At 47.3% G+C, this 7,774-nt stretch overlaps 1 non-coding gene across 1 annotated transcript; it reads left to right on the forward strand.

Annotated features, from left to right (window-relative positions):
• Window positions 1-6,221: 6,221 nt before the first annotated feature.
• On the forward strand, window positions 6,222-6,295 carry Trnat-ugu. The gene has a single exon. It is a non-coding gene; the product is annotated as a tRNA-Thr (tRNA).
• Window positions 6,296-7,774: the final 1,479 nt, after the last annotated feature.

Below are 7,774 nucleotides of genomic sequence, written 5' to 3' on the forward strand. Positions count from 1 at the left end.
CGGGGTAGCCGCGCGGTCTGGGGCGTCTTGTCACGGTCCGCGTGGCACCCCCCGTAGGAGGTTAGAGTCCTCCCTCGGGCATGGGTGTGTGTGTTGTTCTTAGCGTAAGTTAGTTCAAGTTAGGGACCGATGACCTCAACAGTTTGTTCCTGTAAGATCTTACCACAAATTTCCAAATGGTTCAAATGGCTCTGAGCACTATGGGACTTAACTTCTGAGGTCATCAGTCCCATAGAACTTAGAACTACTTAAACCTAAGTAACCTAAGGACATCCCACTCATCCATGCCCGAGGCACCATTCGAACCTGCGACCGTAGAAGGCTCGCGGGTTCCGGACTGAAGCGCCTAGAACCGCTCGACCACAGCGGCCGGCACCGTGGCGTGGTGCATGTTCCAAACAGCCCTTCGCGTGAATGACGATATATCAGGACATTACTATCAACCTGGTGTAGGAAAACGTGTGAATCACCCTACTAGACGACGTGTTCTACTGTTCGAACGTTCAATCTCGATGGATTAGTGCGCACTGCACTCATATGGGACGGTATCGTTGGGTCAACATGGTTACACGCGGGGTTGTCTGCACCAGCTGCACCAGAATTGTATTCTGTCGTCAGATCTGCCACAGATCCATCCTGTTTTACAGAGTGAATGTGGAATCTCTCGTCGTTTGTTCGTGGTTTCATCATCCTTCAACCACTTTCCACACATGCTTACGACAGTAGCGCGTGAACAACCGACCAGTTTCACCGGTTCCTAGATGCTCGGTCCCAGTCGATAGAGCTGTCGTAAATAGTCCAGTGTGATATTCGTTTTGTCGATGTGCGTTAACAGGGACAGTAAAACACGAAGAATAACCAGTATTTCAGCAGCCAGTAAGCTGTGCTTTTGCATGGCAGCAGCACTCAGCCCGGGCCATGGCGGTGCTGTCGCTGCTGCAGTACTGGTTATTATTCGTGTTTTACAGTCCCTGTTAATGCACATCGACAAAACGAATATCACATTAGACTATGTGTTGGGCATGTTCAATTCCGCTTTAAAAATAATTTTGTTTGTAACAGTAAACAAGCCGACGCTTTTCGTCGACACTAAGCGCCACATTAAAGTAGTGAGGAGCAGCATTTGTTTGGGCTGGCTCCAGCTACATATTGCAAAAACGAAATTGTAAATCTCCGGTGAAACATAAGAGAAAACGCACCTGACTACACTTCGATGAGAGACTCTGTATAGTTCCCTTATCATACCTGCAGCACTATCGTGCGGCACTGAACCTCGCACTAGGTAATGATCGTAATGGTTTGGCTCATCTGTGGGCACCATTTTAAAATGATCCTTGGACGTATACGTTAGTGATAGTGGTTTTCCTATGGAGCAGAGCGACTGATGACAGAGGGGCAGGAGTTGGCAGCGCGGTGCGAGGGGCAGTAATGCGTGTTGGCGCCGGGCGGGCTATTTCTAACGCCCCGAGCGCGAATCGCCGTTACCCGTCCTCTAGAAATAAACACGGCGCCGCGAGAGACGCCACGCCAGCACGCTCCGGCGCTTCTCCTCTGCCGTCACATTCCGAGGCGCAAGCACCAAATGAACCGCTCTGTGCAAACAGCCTTGAGGCGTGTGGTGCGTGTCGGCCATGAATACGGCAGAGACATTACTTTCCCAGTGATGGAGGCTGTAGACAGAATACAGCTCAAGACAATGAATCTCCCCACAGACTTCGGAGCCCTGCGAGACCTGGTTAAGAAAGTGTTTGAAAGGCGCAATGAAAAGTTTGATCTCAATGAACTATATAACCAATCTGTCATCACCAACGGCAGAGTAGCACACGATTGGCGCAAAAACTGGCCAGAGTCTCACATTCATACATACTTCCCACGTGAGCCAGTTAAGAGTGGGACAGATAAACGCGCATAATAGCAAACTGGTTCTGCAGGAACTCCGGAGGGTGGTGGAGGAGAAGAGTCTAGATGTAGTCTGCATACAGGAGCCATACTCCCTGGCTGGACGGATCCCGTTCACTGCAGCCAACTGGCAGCAAATATATAATGCAGGGGAACCAAAAGCCGCAGTCATAATCACAAATAAAGCATTGAGAGCCACTGTATTGGCACAATTCTTGGATGACCACTGCAACGTCGTAGAGCTTCATTCACCCACAGGAATACTATACATGGTCAATATGTACTTTCAGTACGGAAGACCAATAGATGAATTCCTAGATAAGCTTGTGCAAATAGCCACGGCGTTGCGGGGGCAAAAAATTCTTGTGACTGCGGACATCAATGCAAAATCCCCCCTATGGTTCAGTGGCACTCAAGACGACCGAGGAGAAAAAGCTGTTGACACCATCATGTCACTACAACTCATGGTCGCTAATAAACAGGGAAATCCTCCCACCTACACCGGGGGGGGGGGGGGGGGGGGGGAGGACACGGTACAAACATTGACGTTACCCTGGTAACGCCTAACCTTGTTACAAAAATATCAAATTGGACAGTTTGGGACCAGATTACCACAAGTGACCATAACCTCATAACATTCACTATTGGAGACAGAGAGTGCCACTGGGACATAGGGTGGGAAACGCAACTTAATTACAACAAAACCGACTGGGACCGGCTGGCTAGGGAGTGTGACATCCCTGCATTGCTGGAGGGTGATGTCAACGTAGAAGAATACGCCCGAGATCTCACAAGTGCGATAACCAGAGCAATTAAGGCAGCCGTACCAACCAGGAGGAGGGCTGTCGCGGCCTCCCCTTCACCATGGTCAGCCGAACTGGGGCAAATGCGCCAAGCAGTACGGAGGGCGAGGAAGTATTACCAGCGGTGTGTCGTCTGGCACGAGAAGCAGCGATGGCTGCAGATATACAGAGAAGCCAAGGAACAGTTCCAACAGGAACTTAAGGCTGTCAGGATGAGGAGCTGGGAGAAATATGTGCATAGCCAATTGGCTACAGACCCTTGGGGACTACCTTACAAAATAGTAAGGGAGAAAATTAAATCACCCATGGTGCTATCTACCGTAAGGAGTGGGGACCGGATGACGGAGACCTGGCAGGAAACTGCGGGTGTCCTACTCCATGCCCTATTGCCGGACGATAGAGAGGAAGATGATACAGAAGAACAACAGAGAATAAGAAGAGAGAACCAACGGGTCTATGAAAACAATCGTGCGGTCTACCCCTTCTCTGAAGAAGAGGTTAACTCCCAAATAAAAGCGCTCAAGAAAGGCAAAGCTCCCGGCCCAGACGGTATTACTGCGGAGGTGATACAGTACCTCGCCCCCCAGCTGGTGGCACCTCTCACTCAGCTGTACAACGAGTGCTTACGGCTTCGAACCTTCCCCTCCATATGGAAGCGGGCGAACGTTGTCATAATCAAGAAAGGCCCGGACAAAGACCCCAAAGAAGCCAAGTCATACAGACCCATATGTCTGCTGGACTTGCTGGGCAAGCTCTTTGAGAGGCTGCTAGCAGACAGGTTGGCTGCACACCGAGTCCTGTGCGGGATGAGTGACAGGCAGTTCGGTTTTCGGGCGGGGCGATCGGCGTCTGACGCAATCGCCCTGGCTGCGGATGTCTGTGGCTCTGCCCCGCACAAGTACATAGTCGGCATCATGGTGGACATTAGTGGCGCCTTTGACAACCTGTGGTGGCCTTCGCTCTTCTCCTGCTTGCGGGAGAAAGAATGCCCAGGGCCGCTATATGGCTGTCTGAGGAGCTATTGTGATGACAGGGAGGTCTGGCTATCGGCCCCTAGCGGTAAAGTCAGTAAGAAAATCACCAAGGGGTGTCCTCAGGGATCTGTCCTGGGGCCACTCTTTTGGGATATAAACATGGAACCACTCTTGGAAGAACTAAAGAACAGTGAAGATGTGCTAGAGGTCATAGCCTACGCAGATGATCTCCTCCTGCTGGTCGGCGGCCGTAGCCGCGAAGATCTGGAACCAAAAATAGAAAGAGCTATTACAATACTGACCACATGGTGTCACAAAACTAAAATGACTATCGCACCCAGTAAGTCAACTTACCTGCTGCTCAAAGGCCAACTCACAAGAAATCCAACTGTAAGAATAAATGGTCTAACAGTCCTTAGGCGCCGTGAAGCCCGGTACCTTGGTGTCATCGTCGACGAGAGGTGGAACTATGCATCGCACATAGATACAGCAACACAAAGATCTCTCACAGTATTACACAACCTAATAGGAATAGGACATAAAAGATTCCACCTCCCACCTGATCTTATTAAATTATACCATAATAGCATCCTCACATCCATAGTAGGTTACGGGTCAGCGGTCTGGGCACACAGGCTCACGAGGGTCATGCCTGCCGTGGCCGTAAGAAGAGTGCAGCGTAACATGCTCCTACGTTCAGTGGGCGCATATAGAACAACTCCAGGAGGGGCACTTTCAGTACTGATGGGGCTATGTCCACTGGACATAAAAATCAGGGAACAGGCCGCCTGGTATTGGATAAAGAAAAATCGAAGGGAAAAAATAGAAGAAATTATGGGGATATATGTGGGGGACAAACAAAGTATCAAAAGAAGAGGCATGGAATTATGGCAAAATCTCTGGGACAGCGACGAAACTGGCCGAAGAACACATGAATTGCTACCCAACATAAAGGAACGGCTAGAACTCACCTACTTCAAACCAACAAGGGGATTGCTGCACTTTCTTACTGGGCACGGACCCTACCCGACATATCTTTGTCGGTTCGGGAAAAGGGCAACACCAGCGTGTGACTGTGGAGCAGTGCTGGGCACTCCAGACCATGTGGTGTACGAGTGTCCCCTCTTTGACGATGATGCACAACAACTTAGGGAACAATTGCCGAACAATGACACGTACCACTTGCTCAGGCACGAAAATACATTTAACGTCCTGAACCACTTGACAAACAAAATCTCGAGCAAAGTCCTCAGAGAATATCTTGGTAATAATAGATAAATAAACACACACCGGATTTGTCGCGTACGCCCCCCTGTTCCGCCGGGACGTGGACTTGGCCAGCCACCTCACGGCTGGAATCCGCCAGGTTTTCGGAATAGGTTGGGGGGTAGTACATCTAAATCGGACTTGACTATGCACCGAACATGACATTAGACATAAGGTTAGTTATAAGATCAAACTAGGGTAATAGAAATAGTATAGAACTGCAGCGAACATGTCACCGGCCAGCCCAGTGCCAGGGGCACTCCCACTGGGATTAGCTCAGTGGGAAAGGCCAACAAGTAGGTTTGTATCTATTCTGGCACACTTGTTACGCTGCAGGTAGAGTAGTCGTAATAACAACAACTATTAGCAAGTAGTAACATAACAAATTAGGTAAAACAAGCTAAAATCTAGGAATATTAGACTAACAGTAACATAGAATAGTGAGTAGGAATATTAACCCCATAGTGGTGATGGAGTGTAGTAAATAAACCTGTAGTGTTAAATATTATTATAGCTGCAGATAGAACTTAGAAATAGTAAAATATAGGACCTACTAATGTATTAGGTAGTAGGTTACATTGTAACATGATAATGATGAAATAAAGATTTTTTTTTTTAAAAAAAAAAAAAAAAAAACTGCCACAGCGGCCGGAGGACGGCTTCAACACCTGGGCGCAGTCTTAGAGCTTTTCTTTTAACATCACCTCGAAAAAATAAAGTTACATAATTAAGCGTTTCTTCGTTTGTGGGTGCATGTAGTCAACGTAGGCTACACATGTGTCTGATGTCCTTAGATTAGTTAGGTTTAAGTAGTTCTAAGTTCTAGGGGACTGATGACCTCAGAAGCTGAGTCCCATAGTGCTCAGAGCCATTTGAACCATTTTTGTTATGCACCAGCTGTCAAGTGTGTGCTATACAGGGTGTATCAAAAAGAATCATCCGATTTGGCACATCTATATTTCTGAAACTAATAAACATATACAATGAATTTTGTTTTTGGATGAACGGGAAACTCAAAAAGTTTTTTTATCCCTTTTCATAGGTATATATGAAGATAGTAACTGTTCTCGAAAGAACAGATACCATTGATGACCGTGCAGCTTCTGTAGAATAAATGTTAATTAATTGAAACTCTCAGCTGCCGACAGGTGTTGCTGATATACCTCAATTGAGACAGCTGAAAATGTCATTACGTATGTAGATTGTGGACAGTTGGGAATGTAGGTCTCACGGGAAACGTGCAAGGGATAAATCCCAGCAGTCGCGCCATTCATCTGTGTCCTCGATGGCTCAGATGGATAGAGCGTCTGCCATGTAAGCAGGAGACCCCGGGTTCGAGTCCCGGTCGGAGCACACATTTTCAGCTATATCCATCGAGGTATATCAACAACACCTGTCGACAGCTGAGGGTTTCAATTAATTAACATCTTTTCATAGGTGTTCAATATGCCCCCTTGAGATACACGGCATATGTCAATGCGATATTCAAATTGTTCCCACACTGCAGCGGGCAGTGTCTGTCTTGAGTTAAAGCTTCCACAGCTGCTGTTATGCGATGTCTCACTTCACTGATTGTTGCTGGTAACGGAGGCACATAAACAGCCTTTTATAAGCCCCATAAGAAATAATCACATACAGTCAGGTCCAGTGACCTTGGAGGCCAGTAATGTAAGGCTGAATCATTGGGTCCAGTGAGACCGATCCATCGTTCAATAATCCCTTGATTTCAAAATTCCCTCACTTCCAAATACCAGTGTGGCGGTGCCCTATCCTGTTGGTAAATGAAGTCGTTCGAATCAATCTCCAGCTGTGGGAAAAGAAAGTTCTCAAGCACATCGAGCGAGATATGTGCTTCCTGTAATAGTGTCCTCGGCAAAGAAAAATGGACCATACACCTTTTCCCGCGAAACTGCGCAATACACATTAAATTTTGTAGAGTCTCTCTCCTGTTGTACAGCTTCATTTGGTTGTTCCGTACCCCATATTCTCACATTATGACGGTTCTCCTTTCCATTTAAATGGAATGTTGCCTCGTCACTAAACAGTAAACTTGGAAAAAAACTGTCATCCTCCATCTCGCCAAGAACGAAATTACAGAACTCCACACGTTGTTGTTTGTCACCTTCACGAAGAGCTTGCGGCAGCTGAAATTTTTATGGTTTCATGTGTAATCGTCGACGCAACACACGTGAGACGGCCATCGAGGACATATTGAGCTGTCAAGCTGTACGGCGGACGGATTTCTGTGGACTCCTTGTGAAACTATGGCCGATGCATTCGAAGTCTGTGTCGTACACTCAGGGACGGCCCGGCGATTTGCTTTTACACAAACAACATGTTTCTCGGAATTGTTCATGCCATTGTCTAATGCTTTGTGCTGTACAAGTATCCACACCATGCCTAGTACGAAAGTCTCGCTGAACAGTTACTACTGACCCGCACTGCACAAAACTTAGAACACGAAACATTTTCTGTTGTCCCAGCACCATTTTTACTTGTGTGGCCGAGCGGTTCTAGGCGCTTCAGTCTGGAACCGCACGATGTCCTTAGGTTAGTTAGGTTTAAATAGTTCTAAGTTCTAGGGGACTGATGACCTTAGATGTTAAGTCCCATAGTGCTCAGAGCCATTTGAACCATTTTTACTTGAACTGAAGAGGGCGCACTTTGCTGGTACCTAGCGGGAACCAAGTAAAACTCGAGAGTTTATCCTTTCCGACAGTACGTTGTTTACGCGCATATCTCAAATAACGCAATAGTCATGGTTCGTTTTAATCGGATTATTCTTTTCGATACATCCTGTACTTCTCGTAATAAATTTCGGAACTCCGTTAT

The sequence above is a fragment of the Schistocerca piceifrons genome, chromosome X (genome assembly GCF_021461385.2).
Source record: "Schistocerca piceifrons isolate TAMUIC-IGC-003096 chromosome X, iqSchPice1.1, whole genome shotgun sequence".
NCBI lineage: Eukaryota > Metazoa > Arthropoda > Insecta > Orthoptera > Acrididae > Schistocerca > Schistocerca piceifrons.